This window comes from Scyliorhinus torazame, chromosome 23 (genome assembly GCF_047496885.1).
Source record: "Scyliorhinus torazame isolate Kashiwa2021f chromosome 23, sScyTor2.1, whole genome shotgun sequence".
Taxonomy (NCBI): Eukaryota; Metazoa; Chordata; class Chondrichthyes; order Carcharhiniformes; family Scyliorhinidae; genus Scyliorhinus; species Scyliorhinus torazame.
The window spans coordinates 39,581,235-39,589,627 of NC_092729.1; the positions used below are offsets into that span (position 1 = coordinate 39,581,235).

An 8,393-nucleotide genomic window follows, 5' to 3' on the forward strand; every position below is an offset into this window, starting at 1 on the left:
GACATAATGGGCAATTTAGCATGGCCACTCCACCTAACCTGCACATCCCCGGACCGTGGGAGAAAGCCGAAGCTCCCGGAGGAAACCCACGCAGACGTTGGGAGAACATGCAGACTCCGCACAGACAGTGACCGAAGCCAGGAATCGACCCTGTGACCCTGGCGTGTGAAGAAACAGTGCTAACCAATGTGTTCCTGTGCCTCCCTCTGACAGTGCCACCAAGTGACACTTACTCTCAGTAATAACCTGCTCGCTGACCCCCAGTTCGGTTCTACAGCAAGTGAATATGCATAACTCTTATTGTGTAACGGTGTCTCCCAATTCACCATTGTGCTTATACGCCTTACACATGTTCTATAACTGCGACCCTGAGTTCTCCGGCTAGCTTATATATATGATGCTGATTTTGTAACTGTGTCTCCCGCTGCCCAGATAGCTCATATACATGACCCTTATTCTGTAACTATATATCCTGGTTCCCCAGCTAGTGATATCCATGGTCCTTATTTTGTAACTGTCCAGACAGTTGCTGAGGGAGGTTTTATACGACCCTCATTGTGTATCTCTGTCTCCTAGTTCCCCAGATAGCTAGGTACACATGACCCTTATTCTCTAACTGTCTCTTCCAGTTCATCAGCGAGCTAATATACATGTTCCATTTCCGTAACTGTGTCTCCTAGTTTCACAGCTAGTTACCATACATAACTCTAATTCTGTAACTTTGTCTCCTCGTTCTGCAGATGGCTTCTCTACATGGCCAGAGTTCTGTTACTGTGTCTCCGCCTTCTCCAGCGCGAATGTATACATGACTCTCACTGCAACTGTCACCCTGTTCCCCAGCCAACGTACATGCATACTCTTATTCTGTAATAGTGTCTCACAGTTCCCCAGGTAACAAACATGTATAAAACTCATTCTGGAACTGTGCCTCCGAGTTCTCCAGCGAGCTTATGTACATGACCATTACTCTGTAACGGTGTCTCTTAGTTCAACATCTAACCTACATGCATGATCACGATTCTGTAACTGTGTCTCCCATTTCCCAGCTGGCTTGTATACCTAACAGTTATTCTCCACCTGCCACTTCCAATTTCCCCGCTTGTGATACACATGACCCTTATTATGAAATTGTATCTCCCAGTTCACCAGCTAGATTTTGTGCATTTCTCTTATTCTGCAACTTTATCCCAGTTCACTGAGAGCTTTATATTGTGACCCTCATTATCTAACGGTGTCTCAGAGTTCTCCAGCGACATTACATTAATAAATATGATTCTGTTATTGACTCCCAGATCCTCCGCGACATTATATACATGACCGTTATTCTTCAACCGTGTCTCGCACTTGCACAGCTCGCTAACATACATGAGCCTCATTGTGTAATTTTGTCTCCTAGTTCTAAATAAATGACCCTTATTCTGCAACTGTCTGTCTTGGTTCCCCAAAAGCTTATACACATGATCTATATTCTGTAACTGCGACTCGTAGTTCTCCAACTAACTTATATACATGAGGTCTATTGTGTAACTGTATCTCCTGCTTCCCAAGGTAGCTTATATACATGAACCATTTTCAGTAATGTGTCAGCCAGGTCCTGAGCAAGTTTATATACATTACCCTCTGTATGTACCTATGTCTCCTAGTTCCCCAGCTAGCTCGGTATATTATTCCCTAGTTGTACCTCCTGGTTACCCAGCGAGGATATATCCATAATCCTTATTCTGTAACAGTGTCTCCTAGTTCCAGTTAGTTGGAAACATGATTCTTCCTCTGTAACTGTGTTTCCTTGGTCCTCAGTGAGCTTATACACCTGACCCTTATTTGTAACTGTACTCGTAGTTCCGTAGCTAGCTCAGATCAATGACTTTGTTCCAATCTTGTGTTTCCAAGTTCTCCGGCTATGTATTTTGCCATGATTATTTGATTTATCTTCAATTAGTGCAGAGCAGTGCTTCCAAATTTTCCTCTAAATTGTTCACCAAAATTAGGTCGAAAGAACGATCTTCATTCACGTCACTTAGACTGACTCGGAAATAGGGGCCATGTAAATAATCGCACTGTGGAAGAGGAGGTGCAGTGACGAATAAGGTTCGTGTATATATGCCAGCTGGCATATGGCCCATATTATGTACAATTAGGATCAGGCAAACTACCCTTGGGTTGAGAAGTCAGCCACCAGAGGCCATAGGTTTAAGGTCAGTGGGGAAAAGTTTAGTGGAGATGTGCGAGGCAAGTTTTATTACACAGGATGATGAGTGGCTGGAACGTGTTATCAGATGAGGTTGTGAAAGCAGATCTATTAACGACGATCAAAAGGGATCTCGACAAATACATGGATAAGGTGGATATAGAGGGATACGGCACTAGGAAGTGGCGAGTGTTTTGGCTAAGTGTGGTATCATGGCTGTGAAAGGCTTGGAGGAGAAGGTCCTCTTTATGTTCATTGTTTCCAAGTGAGCTTCTGTGGAACAATGAGACATGGTTACAAATCAAGGGTCATGTATCACAGCTAGCTGGGGAACAAGGAGACACAGTTACAGAATATGGATCATTAAGATAAGCTTGCTGGGGAACTTGGAGAAACTTCCAGAATTAGGTAATGTAAATACGCTAGCTGGAGAACCAGGAGGCACGGGTGCAGAATAAGTCTCAAGTTTCAAAAGTAACGATGGACCGAGTGAAGACGGTTAAGAAGGAAGGTTGGCGAGATAAGTTCAAAGGGGAACTCGGAGGTACAGAGACAGAATCACGGTCATGTGTACAGATTAGATGAAGAATTAGGAGGCACAAGATCAGAATAAGGGACAGGTAGATAATTGAGTTGGGGAACAGTGACATGCGCAGGGTCAGGTTGATGTGTATTAGCCAACTGAGAAGCTGAGAGGCCTATGTTCAGAATAAGAGTCATGCATGCAAACGGATACAGAATAAGGATAATGTGTATCACTGACTGGAGAAGTAGCAGAAAAAAAATTACAGAATCAAGGCCTTATATATAAGCCAGCTGGGAACTGGGAAATGCATTTACACATTTAGGGTCATGTCTGGAAACTAGACAATCAGGTTCCTGGGAGGTACAGTCTCGGAATAAGGGGCAGCCAGTAAAGTCTGTAAAAAGGGGCATATTACTTATTTCAGTGGATTTGGTATCTTTTGAATTTTCTACCCCAGAACTCTGTGAATTTTCTGCAGCAGAGGATATTACCTTTAACAGGCTGTCTCTGTGACTGAGGCTTCTGTGTCAACTTGCAAATATATCTTATAGATTTGAATAATTTGCAATTGTTTCTGCTGATCTTCAGAGTGTATTTCCCTTTTGGACATTCATCCCTGGGGTCCGGGACGCTCAGAGTAAGTTTTAATAACGTGACGAAATATGTTTTTAGACCTAATTTTACATGAAAACATGGAGTAACCTATGTAACCAAAGTTCCGAAGTAATTGAAATTAAATATAATACTCTTTGAAAAATACATAACCAAAGAACCTGGAGAATCACACACACCTTTACCAATCTCCACCTAGTGGGGAATGTCTGAATCACACACACCTTTACCAATCTCCACCTAGTGGGGAATGTCTGAATCACACACACCTTTACCAAACTCCACCTAGTGGGGAATGTCTGAATCACACACACCTTTACCAAACTCAACGTAGTGGGGAATGTCTGAATCACACACACCTTTACCAATCTCCACCTAGTGGGGAATGTCTGAATCACACACACCTTTACCAAACTCCACCTAGTGGGGAATGTCTGAATCACACACACCTTTACCAAACTCCACCTAGTGGGGAATGTCTGAATCACACACACCTTTACCAATCTCCACCTAGTGGGGAATGTCTGAATCACACACACTTTTACCAATCTCCACCTGGTGGGGGATGTCTGAATCACACACACCTTTACCAATCTCCACCTAGCGGGGAATTTTCTGACGTAATTAATGGGTGGAGCCAGGGCTGAAGCTGACAGGACTGCCAAATACATCCCGAACACGCCTATTTTTAATAGCACAGCACGAGTGGTTAGAATCTGCAATGCGCTGCCTGAGAGTTTCAACAATAAGAAGTCTGACAACACCAGGTTAAAGTCCAACAGGTTTGTTTCAAATCAGTAGCTTCCAGAAAACTGCTCCTTCCAAACCTGTTGGACTCTAACCCGGTGTTGTCAGACTCCTTACTGTGCCCACCCCAGTCCAACGCCGGCATCTCCACATCCTGAGAGTTCCAAGCCTGCCTTTCAAAAGGGGAATTATCTGATGGGGAAAATATTTGCAGGGCTCTGGGAGAAGGTTGGGCGAGTGGCAGCAGCCGAGTTCCTTCCCCCTGCTGCTGCCCATTCAAGGGTTTTCCAAAGCTTGCTCTGCAGCAGCTGCCTGTGACAGTGACGTGCGTGTGGATAGGCACCGCCCGCTCCTATCTGATTGGCGGCCCGCTCCTCATCTACATATGTGTCACGCGGTCCGGCTGAAAAAGGGGGAAAGAGGCCGGTTCTGTAAATGTGAATCTCCTGTTCCGATGGGAAAGGCCAGCAGCAATAAGCCAAGAGGGAAAGTCTCAGTGTTTCCATCGGAAAGTCTTTGACTGCTGTCAGCCTGCTGTAAAAGAGGGAAGGCATAAGGCACTTGGGCAACTCCAGAGCGCTGGGCATCGCTTCTCGGCCTTTTGGCTCAGATCAAGTGGAGTTTCTGTTCTTTTCAACTCCCACTGCTGTTGGCCACCTCCAAGCCGGTCATCCTGGGTGGTGACTTCAACTGCATCATCGATGCGGCTGGACGATCCAGCAAAGCCGACAGCAAACTAGACGCTACGTCCAGACTCCTGATGGAAACGGTAAAAGACGCCAAGCTGCTCGACGTCTGCAGCAACCCTGCAGACGGAGCGCAGCGTAGATACGCATGGTCACGGTCAGACGGGTCCGTCCGCTCCAGGATAGACTTCTTTTTTGTGTCCCGAGCTTTCACGGTCAGGTCCACCGACGTAACGCCGGTGTTCTTCTCTGACCACTGCCTCCTACTGGCCGACTGCCACCTGCAGGAAGACCAGGGGGTAGGCAGGGGGACGTGGAAGCTAAATGTAAAACTGCTGACCCCTGAGAACATCGAGGAACTCAGGAGGGATTACAAAGGTTGGAGAACCGTGAAACCCCTCTTTGAGGCCCCACATCTCTGGTGGGAAGCAATCAAGGGGAATATCAAGAGGTTTTTCATCCTCAAGGGCGTTCAAAAGGTGAGAGAGAGACGAGGGGTCATGTCCAGGCTCCAGAAAAGTATGCAAAATTTGCTCCAGCTGCAGAGATGTCAAGGAGGATCTCCAAGAGGTGAAGAGCCAGCAAGCCTCGCTCAACACCTCGGAGGCCTCCAAGGTTATCTTCCGTTCCAGAGTCCGCTCCGTGGAGCAGGACGAAAAGTGCTCACGCTTCTTCTTCCAAAAGGTGCACAGAGACACCTCTGTGATCAGCAGCCTGAAGGAAGAAGATGGCTCTGAAAAGTCATCGCAGTCTGACATCCTGAGGATCAGCCAATCCTTTTATGCCGGACTGTATGACCTGAAGCCAACAGATAGCACTGTTTCCCAGACCTTCCTGTCGACTATCACGGAGGTCATAGGCGACAGCGAGCTGGAAAACCTGGACAAACCACTAACTCTGGACGAGCTGACAAAGGCCGCCAAGTCCTTCGAGACGAGTAAAACTCCCGGAAGCGACGGCTTACCGGTTGAGTTGTATTCGGCTCTGTGGGACTGGATGGGCCCAGACCTGCTGGAAGTGTACGAGAGTATGCTTCTGGAAGGCAGCATGTCAGAGTCCATGAGGAAAGGCATCATCACCCTCATCTACAAACAGAAGGGGGAAAGGGAAGAAATTCGAAATTGGCGACCCATTTCACTGTTGAATGTGGACTACAAAATTCTAGCAAAGGTCATCGCCAATCGGGTCAGGTCTGCTCTGGAGTCGGTGATCCACCCTGACCAGACCTGTGCTGTACCCGGCAGGAAGATCTCTGATAGCCTCGCGCTACTCAGGGATACGATCGCCTACGTGCAGGACAGGGGGGTGGACACTTGCCTCATCAGCCTTGACCAGGAGAAGGCTTTTGACAGAATATCGCACACCTACATGATGGATGTGCTCTCCAAAATGGGGTTTGGGGAGGGAATTCGCAATTGGATCAAACTGCTCTACACAAACATCTATAGCGCAGTCTCAATCAATGGGTGGGAATCAGAAAAGTTCCAGATCAGATCTGGAGTCAGGCAGGGCTGCCCTCTCTCCTCTGCCCTTTTTGTGTACTGCATAGAACCTTTTGCCGAGTCCATCAGGAGGGATCCGGGGATAAGAGGAGTGACGATCCCAGGCAGTGGAGGCATGCAAGTCAAGGCCTCCCTGTACATGGACGACGTTGCCGTCTTCTGCTCGGATCCTGCGTCTGTACGCAGGCTCTTGACCACCTGCGACCAGTTTGAACTGGCCTCTGGAGCCAAGGTAAACCGGGGCGAGGCCATGTTCTTTGGGAACTGGGCCGACCGGTCCTTTGTCCCCTTCACTGTCAGGTCAGATTACCTGAAGGTGCTGGGGATATGGTTCGGAGCTGCTGGGGCATGCACCAAAAACTGGGAGGAACGCATAGGAAAGGTAAGACAGAAACTGGGCTGGTGGGAGCAACGCTCCCTCTCCATTGCGGGCAAAACCCTGGTCATCAGGTGTGAGGTACTCTCGGTGCTACTGTACGTGGCGCAGGTCTGGCCCATAACCCGACCCTACGCCACAGCAGTCACCCGGGCCATCTTCAAATTTATCTGGCGATCCAAGATGGACCGTGTCCGAAGGGACACCATGTACAAACCTCTGGAGAAGGGAGGGCGGAACGTACCCAACGCCTCCCTCATCCTGCTGGCCACCTTTGTGTCCAGCTGCATCAAGCTGTGCGTGGACCCCCAGTATGCAAACACCAAGTGTCACTACATACTGAGGTTCTACCTGTCCCCGGTGTTGCGAAGGATGGGCCTGGCCTCATTGCCGCGGAACGCTCCAAGTAGTTGGACCGTACCGTACCACCTGTCCTTCGTGGAAAAGTTTTTGAAGAAAAACACCTTTGACCACAAGGCAATGAAGCAGTGGTCAGCACGTAATGTCCTCGAGGCCCTCAGGGAAAAGGAGACCGTGGAGGACGTTGGATGGTTCCCTGAGCAGACTGCCAGAGTCATCTGGCAGAACGCCTCATCACCAGAACTTTCAAACAAGCACCAAGACCTAGCTTGGCTGGTGGTGAGAAGGGCCCTCCCTGTCAGATTCTTCATGCACACCCGAAGGCTCTGCACCAATGCACGCTGCCCTCGGAGTGGCTGTGGGGGAAATGAGACGGTCACACACCTCCTTGTGGAATGTGCCTTTGCAAAGAAGGTCTGGAGAGAGATGCAGTGGTATTTGTCAAGGTTTATCCCAAACAGATCTGTGACACAGGACTCTGTGCTCTACGGACTGTTTCCAGGGACACACACCGAGACAAATATCAACTGCTGCTGGAAGGTCATCAACTCGGTGAAAGACGCTCTTTGGTCTGCCCGAAACTTGCTGATCTTCCAGTGCAAAGAATTGTCCTCGACCGAGTGTTGCAGACTGGCACATTCCAAGGTCCAGGACTACGTGCTGAGGGACGCACTCAAGCTTGGGGCAGCTGCCGCCAAGGCGCAATGGGGAAAGACCACTGTGTAAAGTCTTTCCAGCAAATGTACACCGAGGGGCGCATAACAGTGTAAAGCCCCTCGGTCTGGGCAACCAACACTCCAATGTATAAAACAAACATGACAATGTAAATATTTAAGAAGGAATTGTAATGTAAAGAGTGATATGTGTATGACAATATCAAAATTGAATGAAAGAAAGTCAAGGCAACATGTAACCCTGCCGGAAATGTACAGTCAAGACAATTTGAAATGTTTATGTAATGCTCATGATAAATATTTATGAATAAAGTATATTTTTTTGAAAAAAAAAAAAATTCTGTTCTTTTCAGTTTAATATCTGGAATGTCCCTGATCGGCGATCGGATATTAAATTGATTTTTACAGCAGGGAGATGGACCTGGGGATTGCTCCGTCCACTCCGCGCATCGACCTGATAATGCAGTGTCTCCGGGAATGAAGCACACACCCCCCCCTTTGTGGGGAATTTCCAAGTCAAAAAACAGATTGCACAAAGCTGCCCTTTATCTCCTTTTTCTTTCATCCTCTTCACTCATTCAGTCGCAAAACGAAATTACTGCCCATTCTCCACATCCCACACACTAAATGCACCGCACTGCATCACCACTCTTTCTCAGCTTTGATAAAGAGTCAGCGGACTCAAAACCTGACCTCTTGTCACTCCCTACAGATGCTGCCAG

The 8,393-nt window shown here is 47.8% G+C and overlaps 2 pseudogenes; both read left to right on the top strand.

Moving 5' to 3' along the window:
- Positions 1–4,658: 4,658 nt before the first annotated feature.
- On the top strand, positions 4,659–4,794 carry LOC140399814 (U2 spliceosomal RNA; annotated as a pseudogene).
- A 3,191-nt stretch (positions 4,795–7,985) lies between these two features.
- Positions 7,986–8,162, top strand: LOC140399813 (U2 spliceosomal RNA; annotated as a pseudogene).
- The last annotated feature ends 231 nt before the right edge of the window (positions 8,163–8,393 follow it).